This window comes from Cnephaeus nilssonii (genome assembly GCF_951640355.1).
Source record: "Cnephaeus nilssonii genome assembly, chromosome: 4".
Lineage (NCBI taxonomy): Eukaryota > Metazoa > Chordata > Mammalia > Chiroptera > Vespertilionidae > Cnephaeus > Cnephaeus nilssonii.
In genome coordinates this window covers 57,516,337-57,543,621 of record NC_137075.1, presented here as the reverse complement: position 1 = coordinate 57,543,621, position 27,285 = coordinate 57,516,337, and the positions used below count along the sequence as shown (strand labels likewise).

Genomic DNA, 27,285 nt, shown 5'->3' with positions numbered 1-27,285 from the left:
ACCTCTTGGTTCATAAATTGATGCTCAAACACTGAGCCATGCCAGCTGGGCTCAAAGCTTTTTAAAAGGCATGGAAATAACCTTGAGCTGGGAGTCACCCTAGTTCTGTGTTAAAGTCACAATTCCACTGTATTAAGTGGATGGTTTTGGTAAAGTCATTTAAATCCTCTAAGTCTTGATCCCTTACAAGTAAAATAGAGACAACAGCACTACTAAATTCACTGCACTGTTGTGAATATGCAGTGAAAAACATACATATGAGAAAAATACATTATGAACTATTTGTTTACATATTAGAGGCCCGGTGCATAGGATTTGTGCATTGGTGGAGGGCATGGCCTGCGGGGATCGGCCTGCTGTGGGAGCACTGCTCATCCTGGTCAGCTGAGCGGCTGTGGACCCGCCCTCTGAGCAGCTGCTCCCTGGTCCGGCATCTTCCATGGAGCTGGAGCACTCGCCTCTCCAGGGGACCCGGTTGGGGCTGGGCTCAGGGACAATAGCACTGAGAGGCGACAAAGTAGGCCTCAGTCCCACAGCGGCCACTAACCTGCCTCCCAGCCTCTGGGGTCAGCTCTGCAAGTCCAGCGGTGGCGCTGCGCAGTCTGCGGGCATCTGGAGAAGGTGGCAGGGAGCGAGGAGGAGCCTGGGGCAAGGAGGCGACAGTCGCAGCTTGGGTTCCTACCCATCGGCCCTGGGTTCACAATAGGAATAGCACTCATCCTGGTCAGCCGAGCAGCGCTCCCACTGTGGTAGCACACTGACCACCAGGGGGCAGCTACTGCGTTGAGCTTCTGCCCCCTGGTGGTCAGTGCACGTCATAGTAACTGGTCGACTGGTCATTCTGGTTGTTCCGCCATTCGGTCCCTGGGCTTTTATTATATAGGATCTTTATAAATCCACACGTATATGTATATATAAATTATACATAAATAAAATCCCTATTTTAAAATGTCTATATTAATTAGTTGTCATAATTTATGAACCTATTCACATCCAAAAGGACCAAAGATGGACATATGAAATCCATAAATGACCTTAAAACCATATATTAATTATCAATATCACTTCTGCCTCTCCAACATCACACTCCATTTCACAAGTGGCAGTATTTTATTAAGTTGAAGTCCAAAACCAGTTCTTGCCTACCAAGAAATGGTTAACTGTAGAGACGAAACTATAGCAAAAGAAGGACGGAAAAAGCAATGAGTAAGAATAACCAGTCAACACTAGATGGTTGGCAAAGTGGATAGAGTGTCAGCCTGTGGATTGAAGGGTCCCAGGTTTGATCCCGGATAAAGGAACATGCCCGGGTTGCGGGCGCAATCCCCAGTGGGGGGTGTGCAGAAGGCAACTGATCAATGATTCTCTCTCATTGTTGATGTTTCTATCCATCTCTCTCCCTTTCCCTTTCTCTCTGAAATCAATAAAAATCTATTTAAAAATAAAAAGAATACCAGTCAATCACATGATCATCTTGAGGTTCAGTAGCTAATAGTTCAAGTCCACTAACCATCTGATAGCAGCCATCAACTAACAAGAAAAGCAGAAAACTAAAGAATCTTCCATTCATAGTCTAATCAACAGCAAAAAACGGCCTTGGATACTGAAATAAATTACACTAATTTCAATATACATATCATTTAATTACCCAAGCAAAAAAGAGTAGCCATTTGCTTAAAGAACTGTTAACTATATTCAAATCCAAATAGATACTACCGAAACTAACATGTTGATGAATAATGCGAAGTAACTCACTAGTAAACTTAATTGAAATATATATTATTCATGCGTGAATTTCATCGCCACCATATCACCAAATAACTTCAGGATAAATAGCGTTGGTTAAGTATTCTTTTAGAGAGCAAATAGCATTCTCATGGAGTCTTATGTGTCAATTCATGGCATCTATTTCTGAACCATTTCCATTTATTTTCCCTTCTAATGGGTACTCCAGTGTTTACTTCCCTTTTGAACCTGTACAAGTCCTGCCAAATGTCTACAAAGCTGTGAAATTAGTGGTATTTCGTTAATGGCACATTTTTAGAATAAGCAAAGCTGCCAATTTTTACTAATGTTCATTAAATTCTGCAAGTAGAAAAGTAAGAACCTATTTTCTATCTTTCTCCGGGTGTTCACATCCTTGCAGTTCCTTGTAAGTAGAAAACTTCTATAGTTTAGAAAACAAAATCAAAGAAGCCGAACTATCATATGCACCAAGAGTTGCTTTATAAAAAAAGAAAGAGTATTAAACATCTTGCCAGCACTATTCACACCCAATTAGTAATTCACCTCAGGTAATAAGAAGGGGAGAAACTATAACATTCCCTATCACCAACTGTGAAACCAATAATCCCCAAGGTCAAAGGAGTCCAGAATTTACCACTGCTAAATAAAAATTTTGCATTACCACCACAATATACCACCCCTTTCAAATTTTATTACATTTTTTAAATTCTCATGTAGTTAAATTGACCATTTTCCCCCTGTTGGTGTACAGTTCTATGAATTAAAACATAATTATGTTGTTCAGCCAGTAATTTCTCAAACATTTTTTCTGCATTGTACTATTTCTCCTCCCCTTTTGGGATTCCAATGTTAGCCCGTATGTTACTGGCCCATGGTTTTCTGACGCTCTTTTTTATTTTCCTATCATTTTCCTCTTTATTGTTCAGGCTAGAAAATTTCTATTGACCTATCAAGTTCAGTGATTCCTTCTTTCATCTCCATCTGCTATTGAATCCATCTAGTGAGTTTTTCATTATGATTATTGTACTTTTCAGTTTCAAATTTTATTTGTTTCCACTTTATCCCTTTTATTTGTTTGCTGATACTTTGGCTCAATACTTGTTGCAGGGATATTTGCAATGCCTTTATCATCATGGCTGGTTTAAAGCCTTTGTCAAACAATTCCAACATCTATATTATCTTGTCAGTAATGTCTGTCATTGCCTTTTCCAATGTGTGTTATCTGTGGTTCTTTGCATACTGAGTAATTTTGGATTACATTCTTAATATTTTGAATAATATGCTATGAAATTCAGAATCTTCTTAAATCCTATGGAGTATATTAATATTTCTGTTTTCAGAGGCAGTTGGTCTCATCAATTCTGGGCAGCTATAAGTTCCAAAATACCTTCTGTAGGTTGTGGTACCAATGTCAGTTTTCAAAGCCTTTGCAATGCTATTTGGATTTTTCCTATAGGTGTGCCACCCAGTGGTCAGTCTGCAACCTGGGTGAAGTTTTATCCCAAATCTGTTTTCAAAGGTTTTGAAATGCTAATTAGGATCACATTCTTGCATATGCATAGTTGACAAGTAAGTCCAGGTGTTTGTACACAACTTCATGGGTTTCTTTCTCAAACTCTTTTCATTTTCTCCCTAGCACTTTCCAATCTCCTGAGGATATTCTTTTCTCTCCTCCAGCAAGACACAGTATACTTCTACAACTATGCCAGCCTCTGGACAAACATTGGGAGGTCAGACTAAAAAAAGCAAATGAGTTTGCCTCTGCCCTCTTGGAACCACAGTTGCATTAAAGAGTGTAAGGGTTCCCCTCCCTCAGAGTTTTGGCTCCTAGAGACACCCAATGCAAACTGATGTCATTACTATCTGGGTTGTGAAAAAAATAGAAAAAAAAAGGAGAAAAAACAATGGCCAGCCCCAACTCTGAGGTTTTCAGCCTTTTCTCACACCTCAAGCCAGAACTAGAGGGCTTCTGAATCTCGTTCTGTCTATACCACCACACTTAATTCCAGATTTCTGGCTTCAATGAGGTAAGGTCAGAGGATCCTGGAGGTTTGGTGATATTTCAAAATCTGATGTTCTTTTGCAATGTGCCTGCTGATATTTACCATATGTTTTGTGCAGGCTTTACAGTTACAGTCAGCTGTAAAGAAAGGGTGTTTGTATTTACTCTATGGTATCCAACCAAAAGATACTATCCTTTTTCAAATAAGTAAAAGAACACTACGTTTCCTGATTTTAAATTCTGAGTTATAGGGCCTATTAGCGTAATGAAATTCTCTAACAGAAGCCACGTCAGAAAGACTCAGATTTATTTATTTACTCCCCTAAACCCCAAGCCAAACAATTCTTTTAGACAAACTCTTGGCTATAAAGGTGACAGAAACATCACTGACTAACACTTCAGCCAAATGCAAAGAAGTGAGTGTTTATCTGAGTTCTATAAGACCACATCAAGGTTTTAGCCATCCTGACAAGTGCCAACATTCTGAAAACAGGAGTAGCCCACAGCAGTGTAAAAGTAAAGGTAAGAAGTAGAAAAATATGGAGCAAGCAGCATCTAGTTTCTAAGACTCCATAAAAATATTTCCATGTTGTTTACTTCATGAATACAAATAGCCCTATTTATTCTATTGAGGTTTAGATGAAAACTCTACTCCAGAAATAATCACTCACATTATAAACAATGGCAAATATTTAGCTGCCTTAAGGCTCTATTCAGTCCAAGTGGCAAAGCAAGTGTCTGGCATCAACCACAGTATCCCCAAGATCAGGCAATTGGTTAGACTCCATAGTCATCCAAATGGCAGGATTAGATGAATAAAGAAAAGTTGGTCAGTCCAAAATATCTAACACCAACAGCTGCACTGTCTAAAATCCCACCATAGTTAGTTATTCAATTCTACAAATGTGTACTGTGATTATGTACATGCTAGATACTGTGCCAAAGGCTGATTAGAAAATTATTGTCTAGTTGGGTTTTACATGTAAATAATGCAATTAAGAAAAAGAAAATGAATTATTACATTATATTTTCAATATGATTACCACTAGGTAAAAAACAGAAAAGAGGAGGAAGAGAAAGGAAAAAGAGAGAGAAGAGGAGGAGGAAGAAGAGGAGAGGAGAAGGAGATAGAAGAAAAGAAAAGAAAGAAGAATAAAAGGAAACACTGAAATTTTTAGTGTTTGGGTTTCAGCAGAGACAATGGGTAATATTTGTCCGATTTTTTTTCCCTGTTCATGCTTTCTAAATTTACTTAATGAATGTAATCACTTCCAAAATAAAAAGCATTCATTAAAAATAAAAAAAAGCAAACTGTACACAATTATCATGTAACCCAGGTGTCCCATTCCTGGGTGTTTAACATACAGAAATGAAACTTACGTTCACACAAAAATGTTCACAGACAGTCTAATAATATTCTCTAAAAACCATAAATAGCATAAATATCCTTTAACACGAATAAAGAACCTGATACATCCACATAATGTGAGGTTACTCAGCAATAAAAAGGAACAAAATATTGATACCTTCGACAACACAATTGAATCTCAAAGATAATATGCTTAGTGAAAGAAGCCAGTCTCTAATGTTAGGTAAGGAATTATATCAATGCAAGTTCTCAAAAAGATAAAGCTGTGGTTGCCAGGGATTAAGAAGTAAGGAAAGGGGAATGAAACAGCAAGTGTTACAGAGGATGTTAAGCAACTGAAACAATCATATGTTGCTTGTGGGAGTATAAAATGGTACATCAGATAACTTTTACCAGTTAGAAAAGCATGGTGGGGAAAAGTTAGCAGAAGTCTTAGGAGTCATCTGGTCTTCCCTTCTAGTTAGTGCAAAGTCCTACCAACAGCATGCTAGGTGGATGGTTACAATAAATCAGAAAGGGAGCACTCACACCTCTTGAAAGGATCATTTTTACTGCTGAAACGACAATCTCTTGGAAAACTCTCTCTTAAATTGAGAAGAAAACTGCTCTCTAGAGCAGGAGTTGGCCTATGGATGAAATCCATTCCATTGTCTGTTTTTACAAATAAAGTTTTATTGGAATACAGTATATTTACCACATACTGTCTATGGTTGCTTTCATGTAACAATAGGCAGAATCAAATGGTTGCAACATAAACCCCAAAATATTTATCAGGCCCTTCACAAAAACAGTTTTCCTACCACCGTTCTAGAGGAACACCAAAAAGTCTTTACCTTCTTTTATATAGCAATATTCAAAAACAGTTTTAGCCCCATTTGCTCTTATCTTTCTATCCCATTTACTCTTACTCCTGTTACCTTTTTCAGTAGCTCCTATCCTAAACATTCTAGACACTATACTTGATGAGTGATCTCTTAAAGTATGAAAATTAATTCATCACCCCATTTAAGATGACAGTGGAACCATTAGTACCTATGATTCTGACACCACATTTGATTTATACAGTTTGTTTTATGCTCCACCACATTGCTGACTCACATATTTTTTGTATGTATATATTACTTTTATAAATAAAAATACTGTATGAGGAGATATCCACAAATTATTTCCACATAATCTGTCTGGATCTGGAGACCAGGCGTTATTTCAGGTATTTAAAGATCCTAGGTGATAATTTTATCTTTTTCTTCACTTCCTGTAGGCTATAATTCTATTACGTTGTTTGATACAAGCCTTTCAGTTTGAGGATTAGTCTCCTGAATGAAACAAAATAGGCTCTGTAATCAAAGTTCCAAGGGGAAAATTCCGGGAACTGGCTCAAGATTAAGAGAGCTATGAAAAGGGAAGCAGGAGGGTGCCCAGAAGAAACCTCAAACAAGTGTTATGTCTTGAAAAGGGAAAAGTTTTACAAATCAGACAGGATGAGGCTTGATTTGGGCTCTGCTCCTTTTTAGCTACTTAGCACATGATCCTAAGTTCAAAAGAAGATTAAAGGAAAGATATACTGAATTAGCTAAGCATTACTTAAATATTTGTTTAACATAAAAACATAACCCAATATTCTGATGTAGGACTCACCTTTACTTAGTAGCCGTAGGCCTCTACCTAGAAGAACTGCCTCCCCTCCCTTATCTATCCCAAGGAAGAGTGAGCTTCCTGACTAGTGTACACATTTCTTGACTATGTGGAGCTAAAACAATAATAAATCTGCCAACACTAGTGATTGGCACTATTCTTCCAATCAGGTCCTGGAACGGTGTAAGACAGAAATTCTGGGTATTTTCTTTGAAGTGTTGGCAAGCTCTTTTGGCAGCTGCAGTTCTAAAACTATAAATTCTAATCATTGTATCATTATTAAAGCTGACATTTCAATCTTCATATGTCGATCTCTGGTGTCTTATTTTTCATTTGGTTCCAAATTCAGGATTAGGATCCTTTTATTGTGTGTTCCACACTGCCCATCTTCTTTTTTTTTTCCCCACTTAAAAAATACATTTGTATTGATTTTACAGAGAGGAAGTGAGAGAGAGAAACATCGATGTGAGAGACCATCTACTGGTATCTGTTGCCTCCCATACACACTCCAACTGGGGATCAAACCCACAATTTGGGTATGTGCCCCAACTGGAAATCAAAACAGGTGACCTTTTGGTGCTCAACCAACTCAACCACACCAGCCAGGGTTCACACATTGCCCTTCTTGCATAGGTCACAGTGCCAATGCATCCTCCACAGTGTTCAGATTGTTTCTTTAAAGTATAATAAAAACTAATGCATTTTATTTGCAAAGAAATAAATTCAAAATCTTCCCCCAGATTTGTGTTTTTCATCCAATTGACCTTTCAGTATGGCAACCAAAACAAATTTTTTAAATTCCCCAATAAACATGATATTTAACATTTCTATACATCAAGAGAAAAAGGGAAAGCCTCAATATCCTAAAAGAGAAGAAAAACCACCTGGCATGGCACTATGCAGATTATTCCACTCCCACCTGTATAAGCTGGAAATAGTAACCTGTTCTCTTTTCAATTCAGAAATTCTGTAAAGTCAGGATATTACCACATATTTCCTTCTATTAGCCCCATGACCCAACAAGAGAGGTCCCATCCAAGAAATATGATCACCAGAGGCTACTATTAAAAAAAAAAAAAACCACAAATTTCAAACTATTCAAAATCACAGTTCCTACAATTCTAGGCCAAACCTGAAAAATACAGAACTAGTATAATAAATATAAGGTTTTATATCTACTAGGTTTCAGTTACTGCAGTAAAGTCATATAAAGACTAAAGAAGTCACTTCTTTGTAAAGAACAAGTCCTTTACCCTGGATGCTATCCTAAACAAATGTGTTTTCCTACTAGATTGTGAGGCATGAATCTTATTCTGAGCAGCATTCCCTAATTGTTTCCTCATGATTGGTGAGAATTCTGACCTATACCTGGTATACTAAGCCACTGTTAATACCCATGTTTCCTTTCCCACCACTAGTCTAACCTGCTACACTCAGGGGCTTACCCCTGTCTTGGAATTTCAGTGTGACACTTTGACCTCATATTGACCTTTAAAGCTAAAACTACTTTAAAGGTTTTGCCCCAGCTCTTGAGTCTAAGTCTGCTCTTTACTGACTCATATTGTGCCCAAGAGCTAACAAGATGCTTAAGCTTTCCATATTTGAAATCTTAACATTTTCTTTTTTTTAAAAGAAAAAAACCCTGAATTTTTTGTTAGCATGAGTCTATAGTTTTGTTCTATGTGGGACCCAAAAGCAGCAGAAATTTCCACCCTCAAAATGCTTAAGGAGAGAATACATGGTGAAAGAAGTAAACATGAACTACTATAACATACTATATCAAATCTAAAAAAACTACAAGGTGATAGGTGTTTTACTCTGGACAAATCCCATCCACTTCATTTAACACAAAAAATTAAAACTTATTATCCTTAATTTCAAAAATGATAGATTGCTCCAGGACAGCCATACCCTCAGGTTCCTATCCACACTTAGTCATCCTTTTCCATGAAGTCTTCCCTGATTAACTAGAAGAAAGCTTAGCATTGTTCCACCTACACATAGTCCAAAATTCTTCCATGTCTGCCACCTGAAATAACATGCTTATCTAACTGCCCATATAGAAAAATAAACAATCTATTTATTTAGTTGTGCACATTTTCCCAAGTGTTATTCAGCTAGCTGGCTGTATTAGCTTTGAATAGGACATAATGGTTTTCTACATTGCTTGCCTACCTTCAGTTACTTGAACACTTGGAAATTTAATGTTCGAGGCAAAATATAATCTATGGAAATTAGGCAACAAGTTACATAATAAAAGGTTTCCCCTCACTACTTCATTTTTTTCAAAAGGAAAAAAAAAACACTTTTTAAAAATAGACATTGCTACTAATACATGTCAGACTTTGTCAGTTCCAGTCCTGAAAAATAAAAACACGAGGTTTACAACATATTGAACTCTACAACAAATCCTCAATATTCACTCAATACATTTGTCTCTACTCCTACCTCCCAAAAAACAGTTTACCACTTATCTCCTGACCACTGTCTGTTAACAACATTGGATTACAAACATATGGCACACATTGCCTAGGTTTTTTTGGGACACTTCCTATTTTATATACCCTCTTTTTATGAGGATGTCAATATACAATTAAATATTATTAAATTTTTATAAGTTTTTAAGACTGTGAAAAAAATGTTGTTCAATACACATTGTCAATATATTTACAACTAAAAAGCAACCCCTCTAAAGACAGTAGGCAAAACACTTCTGAAACATCTTCAATATTGCCCACTAAAAAGCTGTATACTGACAGTGCTGGCCACCATAACATTAGAACTCTGCCTTCTTTTTCCTTAGATGGATTCCTAAAATTTAAGTTGCTACCAGGCTATCAATTCCTCCCCTTCTTAACAGTGTACCAAACTCCAAAACAGTTTGGTCTTGATTTTCTTACTAAAGACTCATTAAAATAAAATCAATTTAATTCTCTCCTAAACCTCCGTCAGTATATGCCTTCCAACTAATTTAAGAATTCTACCCTCACACTTGAGCATACAATCAGAAGCCCCCCCCCCCCTTACCAGAAAAGAATCAACAGTTAATGTGGCTTATCCACATCAGAAGTTGAACAATAGCAATCTCTGTGGGGCGTTTTCTGGTTGTTTTTTGTTTTGTTTTACTTTGTTTTCCCAATGGTTACTCTTTTGATTAGCTTTCAAAACCTTTAGACTCAAAGGCAAAACTTAACAGCAGGACATCAGCCTCTTCCTGGGCATCCCTGCACGCCCTAGAACCTGCAATATGCAAGGCTTGCCAAATTAATCTGGTGTCCCTTGCCTTCTCCCCCAGATTGTATTATCTGACAACCTCTTATTCTGGGTGAAGAAGAAAATGGTGTTTCATGTATATTTAAGTCCAAGTATGTAATGTGGTGCCTCAGACTCATTGGGAGAGTTCAATCGAAGGGATGACTTGTGAAAATCTGCAGAACAGATCAACGTTCATGCAGTAAGTCTAGATCTCAAATTCCTAAAGTTGTTTCCAGTTTTTGATGATTGCTGGCTTTTTTTTTTGTTCTTGTTTTTCCACTATTATCAACAACCCTGCAGTGACCATCTTTGTACATCTATCTTGGCACACTTTTTCAAGTATATTGAAAGGAAATAGTGTTGGGTTAGAGTGCTAGAGCAGGTTTCTATAAACCTTATCTTAAAAGGAACAGGTAACTATTTTTTTCACTTTGCAGGCCATTTGGTCTCTGTTAAAAATACCCAATTCTGCCTTGTAGCACAAAAGTAGCCACAGACAATACAAATACAGAGAATGTGTCTATCTTACAATAAAACTTTATTTACGAGAAACAGGCAGTGAGACAGATTTGGCCCCAAGGGCTGGGGCAGTAATTGGTGACCCTGTACTAGAGGTAATATACATGTAAATGACAGTGCCAGACTGAAAGTTATATGCATTTGACATTTGCACTGATAGTCAAACAGATCATATTTTTTTAAACAGATCATTTTTAAGTAGAGATAGAGGCCCCCTAAATGGACACTCCAGAGAGAAGACCAATAATCTCTCTGTTAAGAATTGTGAAGGGTCTGCGATTTTGCCATACTTGTAAACTAACAAGGTAGATTGTCAGTTTCATGAATGAAAGCAAAGGACATGAGACTCCTGAGTCAGCAACAAAGTACTAGTCAAATCCCATGATAGGAACATGAATGAGCCCAAATGGATGTCTGCACACATAATGGGTTTACAGGAGAGGAGGTCTGAGTTTAGGGAACAAAGTCTTTTATAGTGAGCAGTGAGCATGCCCTAACTTTGCTCTGAAGAGAGATGTTATCTCTATTATACTGAACAGTAAACATCCCTGCCCTTTGTTCCAGAGAGAGAGACACTATGTCTATTTTCCAAGGCTGTTTACTATACAAGCATCCTTAAAAGGATGGTCCAAAACAAGGGCAGTCCGTGCCTCTGCTTGCAAAACATGTAGAAATGTAAGAGGACTGTGGAAACTTACCTCCAAACTATGTGTCCCTTGTTTCTACACTATCTTGGGCTCCTGGCAAATTTTTCTAAAGCATTCCACTCTATCAACCAAGCTGATTAATTTGACCAACAAAGGTAAGACCAAATCTATTTAATTTGTCTTAATAATCAAATAACTATAAACAGAACTCCAAGCAGCAAGATGAGGCCAACCTGCAGTAGTGACCACCAGGTCTTCCAGGGTGCTGGGCCAAATCTGCTGGACAAATCCCATTTAAACCATGAAGGTCTACTGTAGAAATCCAAGTGGCTTTATCCTTATGTGTCTGATCTGACCTTTCCATTTAGACCAAATCATTAATCCAGCTATAGGACTATGTACCAGCGATTACACAGAATCTGCCTTATAATCCACCTGGCCCACAAGGAAATCCAAGGCAATCCTATCACCTTTAAGAACCCTGGCCAGTGACTTGAGGCTGACCTGAATACCTTCTAGAGACCAGGTAGTATCACTGATCACTTCAGCTAAAGAAGTCAGATATCGATTTCACAACACCTAACCTAATTCATCCTAGGGATAACTGCCTGCAGAGTACATGTAAATAATGAATCAGCCATCCCTCTAAGAAGGTCCCCCAAGTAATCAAAGTTAGCCTAATGTTGGAGAGATCTCTACAATCATTTGAAAACTACACATTTCACTAAATACCTGAGGTCTCTTACAACTCCCCAATGGTGCATGTCACTCTATTTTGGGTAGGAAGGCAAGTTAATGTCTGGCTTCCATACAGGAAGTACAATGCCAGGAGTGCTTAAGGTGCCCATGGAGAGAGGGCTGTTTATAATTCTTGTAAGTCCACAAGTAGAACCTCAATCAGTCAGGGGTACAGGCTGACAGTGCATCAAATGTGGCCCTTTGACAGGCTGGTGTGCCTTAGGATTCTCAACTTAGTTTTAATCTAGTCATTATTTGAAGACTACCTAAGAAAAATCAGTCCAACCTGTCCTGTCTGTCCAAACATCAGCCAGGTGGCATTTGGCCACTTCAAGGAATGGCTGTGCAAGGGCTACTGAAATGGGGGCAGGGAAAGCATCTGGAGGTTTTGGCAGGTGTTTTGTGTGGGAGGTAGAGGAGTTGGTGCCATTCCCTGCTGTTTCCAGTACACTTCTCAATAAGGCTAAAAGGAATGACAATCAAATCATGGTCAGAACCATCTGGGGTGAAGAGCAGAACCAGTTACATTTAAGGCACTTGCAACTGTTTGGGAGCACTGCAACAAGAGTTTTCCTCCTTGAGGATGGCTCTAGGGCAGTTATGAAAGACAAAAATCACTAATGTCCTGTCCCATCACATTCCCTTCCCCCTCCTCCCATCCCCCCTTACTTCCCAGGGCCTAAGTTATTCCCACCCTAGGAGCTAGGGAAAAACCCATGTGATCCATTCCAGTAGCCATAAATTAAACGTTTATCTATTTCAGACCTATTCTCTTCATCTGGAAGAGTCAAGTACAAGAGAAACAAAACTATATTTTTAAAATAAAAAATCCCAGAGAACTATTATCCACCCCCTCCACTTTGACTCATATAAGCAATTTAGGGGGACTTTAGAAATACTTCATTTTGCTGAAAATACCTAGTTGTTAAGCCCATTTTCTTGCTTCAAAATTCTATAATCCCCAAAGTTTATAACAGTACCTGGCACACAGTAGGTACTTAATATACATACTGGATACATTAAAATCAGAAGCCAAATATTTTTTTATTCTCTCTGCCTTCCTAATATAGTCCATTCTCACCCCACCCAAAACAAACTAAATGCCTCACAACAACCAGAGAGATCATGTATACAGAAATGCAACAGAGAAAAACATATTATTTTTCTTTTTACTCATAGTATTATACAGTTTGGAAAGAAATCTGAAGCATCTTATATATAATGATATCAATGCATTTTTAAAGTATTTATTTTTAGAGACTCTCAATAATTCTCTAAGGCAGTTAAAGTAAGTTAAGACTCCCTTGCTCAGAAGAGAAAGAAAAGTGTTATAACTTATCCCAGAAGCACAAGGAAAACTATAAAGAAAAATAAGAAAGAGGAAAGAAAGAAGGGAGAGAGAAGGGAAGGGGAGGAGAAGGGAAAACTATTAGAGACAATAAAATATTCCTGAGGAGGATACTGTGATGTGTCACCCAATCCCTCTAAATTAAGTACTCACTGCCCCAACTACTGGAGTGCCTGAGCTACAGAGAGCAGCTTTTGCCCAAGAGATGCCCCTTCCTGGGCAGCCCATATGCAATGACAGATCCATGTGAAGCTATAAGGGCCTGGTAATCTTAACCCAACTCAGGACATAATTCACAGTAAAGGGTTGGTCAAGGATATAATTGGGCCTGAATCACAACTTAAATTTTCCCTCTGTCCAATCCTGTTTCCTTTTCTTTTCACAGATGTTGATCCCAAAAGCACTCAATTAATATCCTGTAAGCTAAACTCTACCTCAGGCTTTCCATGGAAACCAATCTGCAACAATTCCCAAGAGCCACACTGTAGATCTATAGAGCACACAAGAATTAAAATACCTATAATAGTTTCCACTTATACATTCTTATAGCTGGAGAAACAATATACTAATATATAAAAACCCTGGGTCCGTCACATCTGCAACGACCAGGAGGATCGACCATTCACCAGGCTTCGCGTGCAGCAGGCGAGTGGGCTGAACTGCTGACCTCTCAGAGAGACAGAGAGAGAGAGAGGCGGGGCTGATCAGCAGTGGCAGTGGCTGCTGGCGAGGCTGGGAGAGAGAAGCAGGGAGATCAGATCCTGCTTCTCTCTCCCTCTCCAACAGCCAAGTGTCTCTCTCTCTCCCAGAGGTCAGCAGTTCAGCCACCTCCAGCAGCCTGGGGCAGCTGCTGATCAGCCCCGCCTCTATGATCAGGCCCAGAGATAGGCCCAGAGATGCTGACTGGCATAGAAACCGACCAATCAGAACCAGATTGAATGGCAGAGGAGGGCAGTTGGGGGCAAGATCAGGCCTGCAGGGGAGGGCAGTTAGGGGTGATCAGGCAGGCAGAGGCAGTTAGGGGCCATCAGGCCAGCAGAGGAGGGCAGTTGGGGGCAATCAGGCTGGCAGGGGAGGGCAGTTGGTGGGGACCAGTTCTGCAGGGGAGGGTAGTTGGGGGCCATCAGGCCAGCAGGGGAGGGCAGTTTGGGGGGGCCAGGCTTGCAGGGGAGGGAAGCTGGGGGCTACCAGGCCTGCAGGGGAGCAGCTGGGTGTTAATCAGGTTGGCAGGGGAGTGGTTAGGGGGTAATCAGGTTGGCAGGCAGAAGCTTTTAGGGGAAATCAGGCACGCAGGCAGGTGAGCGGTTAGAAGCCAGCAATCCCGGATTGTGAGAGGGATATCCAACTGCTGGTTTAGGCCTACAGGGATCAGGCCTAAACCGGCAGTCGGACATCCCCTGAGGGGTCCCAGATTGGAGAGGGTGCAGGCTGGGCTGAGGGACACACCCCCAGTGCACAAATTTCGTGCACCGAGCCTCTAATTGTAAAATAAAAAAGCCACTACTATTTCTCTGATAATATAAATTGAATCAAAATGTTTCCCTTAAAAAATGATCAATGCACTGCAAGTTATAAAGATGTTAAAGATCTTGGTGCATATACCTATTAGCTTTGTTTTACAGGCTGAAACAATATTTATTTCTTTCTAAACCCAAATAATAATAAGTGAACATATTAATTTAGTATATTAAATATTAGGTTATTCAAGGTCTTAAGTTTATGTACTAGTAATTGTATATTTTAATTTCTAATCATAATACAAACTCCCAAGTATTCTATTTTCTCTATGTCAATTAAAATTCAGAAAGACATTCTTCCTGTTAAAATCCCTGATTAAGAGGAAGATACTTTCCTAAAATGTAACAGCAGAATACAAAAATTTAGAAATTATTTAATTGGACATCACATCAATAAAAGCATCATCTCATATGAACTTCATTCCAAGCAGCAAAGTTAGAACATGAATTAATTACATGGAGAAATGTAGAAAAACTAGTCCTAGGTCTACTTTCATAGTTAGCTCTTAAAATGCAATCACTTCTCTAAGAAGTCCTTAAAGTCATAATATTCTTTAAAAATTCACAAAAAGCGGTCAGGTTCTGTAAATACTTAAAAGAAAATTAGTTTTTTCCAGCTCAAAAAATAAGGAAATTTGGATGATTGGACAAAGGGGCAACATTCTTTGGTAAAACACAGCTGTTTTTTTTTAACATTTAATCATTTTTAAAAATTAAAATGACTACCATAGTGAATAAAATTTTTTTAAAATATATTTTATTGATTTTTTACAGAGAGGAAGGGAGAGGGACAGAGAGTTAGAAACATCGATGAGAGAGAAACATCGATCAGCTGCCTCCCGCACACCCCCTACTGGGAATGTGCCTGCAACCAAGGTACATGCCCTCGACCGGAATCGAACCTGGGACCTTTCAGTCCGCAGACCGACGCTCTATCTATCCATTGAGCCAAACCGGTTTTGGCGTGAATAAAATTTTTATTAAGCATTTTATACAGTGTCTATGCCAGTGGTTCTTTACCTTTCTAATGCCGCGACCCTTTAATACCGTTCCTCATGTTGTGGTGACCCCCAACCATAAAATTATTTTTGTTGCTACTTCATAACTGTAATTTTGCTACTGTTATGAATCGTAATGTAAATATCTGTGTTTTCCGATGGTCTTAGGCTCTACAGCAGCGGTTCTCAACCTGTGACCCACTAGCAGGGTCGCCTAAGACCATCGGAAAACACAGATATTTACATTACGATTCATAACAGTAGCAAAATTACAGTTATGAAGTAGCAACGAAAATAATTTTATGGTTGGGGGTCACCACAACATGAGGAACTGTATTAAAGGGTCGCGGCATTAGGAAGGTTGAGAACCACTGGTCTATGCTGATGGTACTAAGCTAAGTCCAGTAGAAAGCCAGCACAAACTCAAAGGCAGTCCCTTTTTATATTAAAGTGTAAACAGCCCTGGTTGGTTTCGCTCAGTGGATAGAGCATTGGCCTGAGGACTGAAGGGTCCCGGGTTCGATTCCAGTCAAGGGCACATGCCCAGGTTGTGGGCTCAATCCCCAGTAGGGGGCGTGCAGGAGGCAGCCAATCAATGATTCTCTCTCATCATTGATGTTTCTCTTTCTCTCTCTCCCTCTCCCTTCCTCTCTGAAATCAATAAAAATTTATTTAAAAAAATAAAAATAAATAAAGAGAAAACAATCCTAGGCATTTTCCACCTCCTAAAATCTTTTAAAAGCACCACTTGTGGCTCTACCTGAACCAACTCTCAGACCCACAGCAATATGACTAAATAAATATGGGGTCACATGAACTGCCAGAAACGCTACTTTAAGAAATACAACATCAAGAACATCTGAGAACTTTTCATCCGGAAGAATGATTGTTAACCATCCTCTAAAAGAGGGTCTCCAAAGTTTTAGAACTAGAATGACCATATCAGCACTATCCACAAACCCCAGGATCCAGGAGGTTCTTACTTGACCTAGGGCTGTATTTAAATAATTAGCAAATGAGGCAACAACTAAATTTCTTTACTTTTGACTTAAAGAGAAAAAAAGACTTCCCTTATAAAAGAGATCAGTTTTGACCAACTATGAATTAAAAGCTTCTGCAAATGAAAGTGAATTGATTGTGTCTCTCCTTCCTCCAATTCTTTTGTCATGTCAGTATTAAGACCGACTTGCTTTAAAATTTTGTTTATAAAAAATTTTCTAAAGAATTTTCCATTTTTTACTGAGTTAGGTTGCATATCTTGTATTTAGGCCTCAGAGTTTACCAACTATGTTGTCTCCCATTAACCTACTTGTGCTTTCCCACCAGGAAATAAAATGAATGCTACCAATGTTCTCACTTGGGTCCAAGTTTTACACTTTGTATATTTCCTGGCCTTCATTTGTTGTTAAGGAGTTTATAAGGATGGGAGGGAAGCAGGAGGAACAATCAAGTAAAATGAATACTGCATGCAAAAGGAAATAAAATCAGATATACAAAGGAAAGATTTAGAACTTGCTACCACATCTATGTCAAATATAGTAAGTCCTCACTTAATGTTATCAATAGGTTCTTGGAACTACAGCAAAATGACGTATAACAAAACCAAGTTTACCAAAGGCTAATTGATATAAACAAGAATTAAGTTCCCATGGCATCTCAAAAACATAATAAGGCAATGACGTTATTCGAGAATCCGCTGTATATGAGCCAGGCACGGATGAAAATGACATCTCCTTGGGACCTTGAACTTCATGTAGCACAGAACAAATCTGAGTTGAAAAATTTAGAGATGTCCTACAAGAGTTTGATTGATCTTCGGTTGTCTATAACCCTGATTTATGTTTTCCATGTTTCTCTCTCTCTTTTCTCTCTCTCTCTCTCTCTCTCTCTCTCTCTCTCTCTCTCTCTCTCTCGTCCCTCAGCAAATAAATCAATTTAATGCACTTATAACACCCAACAAAAGAAATATTCAATGAATTCTTTGTAATGTTGATATTAAAACTAGTGTTGCATACCAGAAATCCATCATCCTCATATTTGGCTATAAATCTACAGAATTCTCACTAAACAAGGATAATTGGTACTGGATTAAAAAAAAAAAATCCACCAAATGAATCCATGTAAAAACAGGACCAAATTTTCATAGTAAGTAGTGAAAAAAGATTTGCTTAGGACTTTAATTTCAAAATAAAATTATTTTAAAAAGATATCACAAAATTTAGGTCATTATTACGGCCATGTGCTAATTCTGAGGAGAATGAACAAAATTAGAGGGAGGTCATAATTTTAAATAATACTGTATAACAGCATCCTTCACTTCCTAGCTGACTTTCAGAACATTATCTAAACAAAAGTAATTTTTCAACAAAGGTTCCTCTTAATTCTATGACATCCAAATCACTTTTTCCTAAAGAACCGAGTCACTGGATCATTCTCTTGGCAAATTTCTCTTCTACAATTGTTAACTAATCTGTCTCTGTCACAACCTCACCCACATATGGCTTTGCATATGACTGAAACTGTTCTACAATGGCCCTTTCATGAACTTCATGACATACAGCACTTTTGCATTATCTACAATTTTTCTTTATGCTCTGTTTGTACTCTGTCACTAGAGAGGAAACAAGGTTTTGGCTCAACAGCCATGGCTAGACAGTCTAGCTGAGGGATATGTTTGAATGGAGATGATTTCATAGGTAAATACTCTTGGTCAAGAAAACGTTTGCTTCCTTATCCAACCTTTATCCATGGAGACCTAGGATTGTGAGCCCTTATATAATAAGGACTTAAATACAAAAACTGATGACCAAGGGATTTAAGAAAACTGAAAATTAAACTTTCATTAATCGAGATTATCTGAAAAGAAGTTTAGTAAAAATAATGTGACAGTTACCATACATACCATAAATAACATATTTTTAAAAATTAAAATATAATCAAAAATATTGTTTATAGGACTATTATTTTAGTTATATCACTTTCCCTGATAATTCAGAAGATGTATCTCAATCTGTCAGCACCTCAGACTTGTTTTTATGTTAGTTATTACACACACAAACCACAAAATTCTAGAACTGGAAAACACATTAGAGATGATGGGACACCACCTCCTCATTTTACAAAGGAAGAAACTTAGGCCCAGAAATGTAAACAGACTTGTTCAATATTGACAATTCATGGCAGAGCAAGGGAACTTAATGACTTTATAGAACATAACTACCTAGAAAAAAATTGACCGTAGTTATCCACTACCCTACAGAACACAATCATCAAGTTATTTCAACCCATGAAAAGTTGGGATTTAGTGAAAAGCTTAAAGATTGGTTAAATTTCTCATATAAAATGACCTTAGAAAATGGGTTTTTCTTGTATAAGAATGAATTTTTCTAAGTTTTCTATTAACTAAGTAGTGGTATACTCTAGAAGTAGTACACTATTTTTATTTTTATTTGTTTTTAATTGATTTTCACAGAGAGAGGACGGTAGAGGAAGAGAAAGGAACATCCATGTGAAAAAGAAATTTCTCTTCTACAATTGTTAGAACCCCGGGGATAGAACCCCAACCTGGACATGTGCCCTGCTTGGGAAAAGAACTAGCAATCCTTCGGTGCATGGTACAACATTCAACCAACTGAGCCAAACCGGCCAGGGCAAAGAAGTACACTATTTTTAAATGGTGATCTCTCAAGGTCACCATAAATCCAATTCACAATCTAGAACTGAGCCTCTTTTCTCAGATGCAGTGTTCATGTTACCTGTTGGTTTTTCAGGTGTGAACATGATAAAGGATTAATTTGAATCAATAATTACCCACATACTGCTAAGTATTATGTATAAGCAGTACAGCATAATAGGATCCACAGACTATGCTTGCTTTATTTTACCTGGTTAAAGTTGAAGCTTTTATAGAGATACTGAATGAAAACTGAGTTTCCCTTTCGATTGACAGCTTGTCAGTCAAAAAAAAAAAAACACAAAAAACCTCTTAGGAACTTCTCTTAAATCAATCAGTTTTCTTTTCTGATTGGGATATATCTGTGTATGACTTTAAAAATGACATGCTTGACTGGAAACTGTCTTTTGCTAATCAGAGTATTCTGTTCTGTGTCCAAAATATGCATGAAGGGGTCAAATAACTGTAGGCAATCAACATGGATGGATGTCTACTCAGAAATTTCAGATTTATGAATACAGAATATGTGGTAAGTGCATTCTATTTCTGTTTCAACAGACTTGACATGTTAAGTAATTTAAAAATTGTGATTGAATATGATTTTAAGGGTGCTCACTTAAGGAAGAAAAAAAGAATGTCATTTCTTTGAAGGCATATTCCCCTTTGTGCTCAGTTTTCAGGACAGTGTAAACTAGAAGTGTTTGTTTTCTCATGGGGAATGAAGAACATTTCCCACACCACTCGCATACACAAGACTTTCATCACCATGTATTTGCCTGTAGAGCCAGCTCCCAGATTTTCTCTCTTGGATCAATTGTGTAAGTCACGTCGTGCTCTAGGTATGACTCCCTAATGTAGACAAAGAAAACTCTGTACAAAAGGACTTGGGAAAGAGACATGCTCCTCAACCTCAAAATATTCATATCCCAAGTTCAAGGCTCATTGGTCCTTCTCTTTCTAGAAATGGTTTCATGTTTTCCTTCAATCCAGTGGTTATAATATCTTTCATACCTTTACTTACTCTTTTATTCCTATGACTTTCCAGGGACATCAGAAATCCTTCTATTCTATCTTTTCCCTTGAACTCTTAAGAAAAAGACAAGTCCCAGAACAAACCATGGAAGCAGGTTAAATTAAGAACAAGTCACTCAATATTATGTGCCTCTTAATATTATACATATAGCATCAATTACAAAGTTTTATTGACAAAATTTTAATGTTTCAGAAAAAGTGGGAGATAGTGGAATACAGTAAATGACACTTCAAGGAAAATCAGAAAAATCCAGAATGTGAGATATTCTACTGGGGGAAAAAAAAAAAAGGTTGTAAGGGAAACTTTTAAATCAAAAGAAACTGAAAATCAGAAAAAAAATTCATCTGCAAATAATATATTTTTTAATCCATGGAAAACATTTTTGGGACAATTCAGGAAACTGTAAATAGAAAATAGTGTTAGGGAAACTTCTGCTTAACGTTTTTTATGATGATAATGGTGATAGTTATGTAGGAGAATGACCATTTTTTGTGAAATGCTTACTGAAATATTGCATGTTTATAGTCAAAATCATAAAACCCAAAAACAATTACAATTGTGTGTTTCCTGGTCACTGGAGTATAAATAAAAGCATTAAAAAAATTACAGAAAAGGTAAAATTTATGAGTAGAAAAAATAAGGCTATGGAGACATATTAAATGTACACCTGCAAAAATAAAGCACTAAGGTAGAATTTTAATGGTGAAAAACTAAAATGAAGAAATAGAAGCCGAGCCTGGTCATGGTAAATATTACAGATATGATACTTCAGTGGAGAGAATAATGAGGCTAAATGTGCAGAACTAGAAGTCATTAATAAAGAGATATAGACAACAAAAACAAAACTAGACTCTAAAAAGTAGAGCTGAAAATAAGGTAAATCATCCCTTATTTACTCAAAGCAACAGCTTTTGGTTTCACTGATTTTTTGTTTTCAATTTCATAGATTCTGCTCTAACTTTTTCTTTTGATTGCTTAATTTGCTCTTCTTTTTCTAGTTCCCTACAGTCTTATATTACTGATTTAAGTATTTCTTTTAATAAATGCATTCAATGATATAAATTTCTCTCTAAGCAGTTTTTGCTGCATCCCACAAAATTTGAAACTGTGTTTTCCTTTTCATTTAGTTCAAAAAAAATTTTAATTACTCTTGAGATTTCTTCTTAGACACATGTAAAATTTTAATAGGAGAGGTAAGAGCACACACCATTACCTTGTTCTCATTCATGAGAAAAAGCATTCAGTCACACAACATAAAGTATGATGTTAGTTGATTTTTGTGTAGGTTTGTTAACCATGGTATATTATTCTTTTTATGGATAGTAGGATTCAATTTGCTAATATTTTGTTGAGGATTTTTGCAACTATGTTCATGAGATATACTAGTTCATAGTGTTCTTTCATCCTTTCACTTTTTCTTCTGTCTTTGTCTAGTTTTGATATCAGTTTAATTCTGACTTCATAAAGAGGGTTGGGAAGTATTCCCTCCTCTTCTTTGTTTAGAAGAAAGGGTAGAGACATAATGTTATATATTCTTTAAGTATTTGGTAGAATTCACCAGTAAATCATCTGTGTGTAGATATTTTTTAGTCGGTTTTTAACTATGAATTCAATTTCATTAATAGTTGTAAGACTTATCACCATAATCTTTTCCTTCTTGGGCAAATTTAGGTAGTTGGCTAAGGAATTAATCCATTTCAATGAATTGGTCCATTTCACCTAATTTGTCAAATTTGTGCACATCAAGTTGTTTTTTAGTATTCCTATTGTTCTTTGGATTCCTGGGGGCATCTGTAGTGATATCCTCTTCCATTACTGATACTGGTTCTATATGGCTTCTTTTCTCTTTCTTGTCAGTTTTGCTAGACATCAATTTTATTTATCTATGCAAAAAACTTTTCATTTTATTGATTTTCGCTTTTTTTTTTTGGTTTTTTTAAATTGATTTCTCATATTATCTGGAACTTATTTTGTTTTCTTTTGCACAAGGTAATGGTGTGTGCTCTTAACTCTCCTATTGAAATTTTACATGTGTCCAAGAAGAAATCTCAACAGTAATTTAAAAAATTTTTTGAACTAAAAAATTTTGAGATGGAAACATAGATTACTAATTTGGAATCTTTTTTCCTAATGTAATTAATGCAATCAGTTTTCTTGTAAACACTGCCTGGGCTGTAAATTTTGATGTTATATTTTCATTTTGTTTAGTTCAAAATATATTTTAATTTTCCCTGAGACTTCTTCTTTTACCCAATATATTATTTAGAAGTCTGCTATTTAATTTCCAAAAAAGCTTAGATTTTCCTTTTATCCTCTCTGTTATTGATTTCTTATTAATTTTTATTATATTCTGAGAACATGCTTTGAGTTCAATTTTTTTAACTTGTTAAGATTTATATAATGACTAAGATATGTTATATTTGGGTAACATGTACTTGAAAAGAATATATATCTGCTGTTGCTGTGTAAAGTATTCTATAAACATAAATTAAATCTAAGTGGTAGATAGTGTTGGTCAGGCACTCTGTACCCTTGGTGATTTCTGTCTGGTAGTTCTATCTATTCCTAAAAAAGGACTATTGGAGTTCTGTCAAATTTTGCTTCATGTATTTTTAATTTCCGTTGTTAGGTATGCACACATTTAGAATATTTTTATCAATATGTAATGGTCCTCTTTATCCTATATAATTATCTCTGCTATGGAGTCTACTTTGTTTGCTATTAATATAACTACAGTTTTCTTTTTATTGGTTTTTGTACAATATTTTATTCCATCCCTTCACTTTTAACCTATGTTATTACATTTGAACTAAATTTCTAACAGACAGTATACAATGGGGTCATTTACTTATGCACTCTGACAATCTCTTTTAATTGATGTTTACAGCATTTAAAAGTTTAATGTAAATATTGGTGGGTAAGAATTTACATGTGCCATTTTATTTGTTTTCTGCTTCTCCCATTTGTTTTCCTTTTTCTACCTTCTTTGGGGTTGAGTATTTTTTAATGGTCCACTTTAATTATCTAAATTATCAATGTAATTCTAACTTCTCTCTTTATTTTATAAGTAGTGATTCTAGGGAATATTACATTCATACTTAACTTTTCAGTCTAGTTAGCATTAGTATTTTACAACTTCAAGTGGACCATAGTACCTCATCCACTGAAAACCCCATCAGACCATGTTATGGTATTTGCTTTCAACTGTCAAATATATTTTGAAGAACTCAATTATCTATGATATTTATGCAAATATTTACCATTTCTGTTCATCTTCTTTCCATTCCTGATATCCAAGTTTCCTTGTGGTATCATTTCTCCTTCGGTCTTAAAAACATTCTTAAGCAAATGCTTTGATCTTTTGGCAAATGAATACTCTTAGTTTTCCTTTATCTGAATATGTCCTTATATTACTCTCATCACTAAAAAATATTTTTCCTGGTTATATACAACTAGGGGCCCAGTGCACGAATTCGTGCACCTTGAAAGGGCAAGGATGCAGTGGGCACAGTGGCGGGTCTCGGCCCTACCTCCAGGCCCTAGCCAGGCCCCTCCTGCCACAGCCCCTGGTCCCGTCTGCCTGCAGCCTGGCTCCCACCACTGCCGCTCCCACGTGCTGATTGCGTAGGCCCCACTCGCACCTGCTGATGGGGCCAAGCAATCGGGCCTGTGCCAGGTGCCGGCAGTGGGTGCAAGCAGTGGCTCTGGCACCAGCAGTGGGTGTAAGTGGGGCTGGTGCCAGCAGCAGGTGCAAGCGCAGGGCAGGACCGCGACGCGCAGGAGCAAAGAATTTCCAGTAACCACCAGAGGCTCACCCCGATGACAGCGATTGACGCCCCGCCTTGGTCTGGCACCCCTGCTCACCTGCTCCACCATCCCTTCACGGCCGATGCCCACCATATTCTGTGCTCTGCCACCTGCTGCTGATGCCTACCATGTTTCGCGTGCGCCCCCTGGTGGTCAGTGCATGTCATAGCCCCCCAGTTGTTTGGTTGTTCTGCTGTTCTGTCTATTTGCATATTAGCCTTTTATTATATAGGATTCTTTTCTTTCAGCACTTTAAGAATGTTTTGCCTTTCTTCCCACCTCAATGGTTTCTGATGAGAAATTCTCTATCGTTCAAGTCATTGTCCCTGTATAGGTAATGCCATTTTTCTCTGGGTCCTTTCAATATTTTTTGTTTTTATTTTTCCAATTCATTATGACATGTCTGGGTATGAATTTCTTTCCGTTTACCCTATTTCAGGTTCTCCGAATCTGTATGTATACATCTTTCACTAAATTTGTGATGTTTCGAGCCATTATTTCTTCAAATAGTTTTTAGCACCACAGCCTTTTCCAAAATATCTCTAAATGTCCAACATTTTGTTATTTTCCCATAATTCCTGAGGCTCTGTACAATTTTTAAAATTTTGTCTCCCCTTTGTTATTGAGTTATCCAGAGAATTTTTTTCCACTTATTGTATTTTTCAGTTCTAATAATACCCTACCTTTCTTATATCTTCTCTTTTTCTGCTAAGACTTTCTACTTTTTCATCTATTTCACGAGTATTCACAACTACTTGCTGTAACATTTATATTGCAGCTATTATAAAGTTTCTATAATATCCCAACATCTGTATCATGATGATATGGTATGTTTGATCGTCTTTTTTTATGTGAATTCAAATTTTCCTGGTTCTTCATATCCTGTATACTTTTTTATTACAATCTCGATATTTTAAATATTATGTTTGAAACTCTGGCTCTTGTTTAAATCCTGTGGATAATGTTATATTATTTTTTTGCTTTAACAGGTGATCAATATGGTATGGTTAGGTTAGGGCCACAGGTATCAACATAGCTTCTGTGGGCACAGTTCCATTACCAGTTCAACTTTCAAAGCCTCTGCCATTTTATCTCAACCTGTCCCACCTTGTATCATCCAATAATCAGTCTAGAACTTGGGCAATAATTTATTTCCGTGTATGTATAGCTCAGAGGCAAGCCCATGAATTCATAACCAACTTTATAGTACTGTTTTACCGAATCACTCCTGCTACAGATATCAGTATTTTTCAATTCCCTGTGGGATCCCTTTTCCTTTCTTCAGTCAGAATGCTGGGGCTTTAGGTTATCTGCTTGATCACACGCCTCTACTATTATACCTGCTCTGGGGTCACACAGGGAAAGGACAGGGGATGGGGGAGAAATGGAAGTTTGTCAGTTGGAAAGGAAAGTTCCCATCCCTAATTTGGCTACAGGCTACTGCTGCAGTCCCTGCTGCCACTACCAAGGAATTACGTGGGACTATGGCATGAGAGAACAGAGTAAAGAAAACAAGAAGAATTTCCACATTCACACTGTGTTAGGAGTTACCTTTCCCACTCCTTAAGCCAGAACTAGTGGGCTTCTTTTAGAGCTCTCTTTGTCTATACCTAAGTGCTCACTTGTAGCCATCCGACTATTAGTTCAGGTTCAGGGATCCTGGAAGGAAAAAAACTGGTAATCTCACAGTCGATATGATGATACTTTGGACTCTAGTATTTTTTCCAATCCACCTATTATTATTCTTTAGAGTCCTCAAATAGCTGTTCCATCCATTTTGTCCAGGTTTTATACATGCATTTAGTGGACGAAATAGAGTGTGTGTGCTTAATCTATCTGAAAATGAAACCATACACAAAATTCTATTCTCCAATAATTCTCATTAACACATGGATGCCTCAAATATAATTATCAGAATATATTATTCATCTAAAATAAGAAAATAGTCATATGAGTTCTCCTTCCATTTACAAAAAAAAAAGTGCTATTCACATAATAACTAACTCATAGAAAGTCAGCCATGATATTAAGAAAAGCTGATCATGTTTTGGCTAAAGAGCTTTTATACTATATACTATCACTGCAAAGCCCTCAAAATTTTATAGTGCACTATCAGAAAAAAAAGGGACTCTGCTTAAGACACAGATAAATGGAAAGGTATCCAGTGTTCATGGATTAGAATAATTAATATTGTTAAAATATCCATACTACCCAAATCATCTTGAGATTCAATGAAATCCCTATCAAGATTCCAATGGGCTTTTTTTTTTTTTTTTACAGAAGTAGGAAAAAAATTCTAAAATTGATATGGAACCACAAAAGTCCAAAATAGTTACAAATCTTATATCTGATATCCAGATATAATATCCAAAATATATGAACAATTCATACAACTCAACAGCAGAAAAACAAATAATCCAATTAAAAATTGGATCAAGGACCTGGACAGACATTTTTCCAAAGATATTCAAATGGTCCACAGTATGTAAAGAGGTATTTAACATCATTAATCATTAGGGAAATAAAAAACAAAACCACAATGACTCATTCCAGCTACATTGGTTATCTTCCAAAAGACAAAAGATAAACACTGGTGAGTATATGAAAGGAACCCTTGTGCATTCTTGGTAGGAGTATAAATTCATACAGCCACTGTGGAAAACAGCGTGGAAGTACTCACAATATTAAAAATAGAACTACCATATGATCCAATAATTTCATTTCTGGGTATATACCCAAAGGAAACAAAGTCACTATGTAAAGAGACATCTGTATCCCCCATGTTCACTGCAGTCTTATTTACAATAGCCAACATATGGAAAAAACCTAAGTGTTCACCAACAAATAAATGGATAAAGAAAATGTGGTGTATATACACAACAGAATACTATTTGGCAATAAAAAAAGAAGGAAGGAAATCCTGCCATTTGTGACAATATGGATGGACACTGAGGGCCTTATGCTAAGTAAAATTAAGTCAGAGAACAACAAACACTAT

General features: G+C 37.1%; 1 protein-coding gene across 10 annotated transcripts in view; it reads right to left on the bottom strand.

The window, feature by feature from the left end:
- Positions 1 to 27,285, bottom strand: part of TCF12 (transcription factor 12) — a 374,687-nt gene that overhangs the window by 268,555 nt on the left and 78,847 nt on the right. The window lies entirely within an intron of this gene.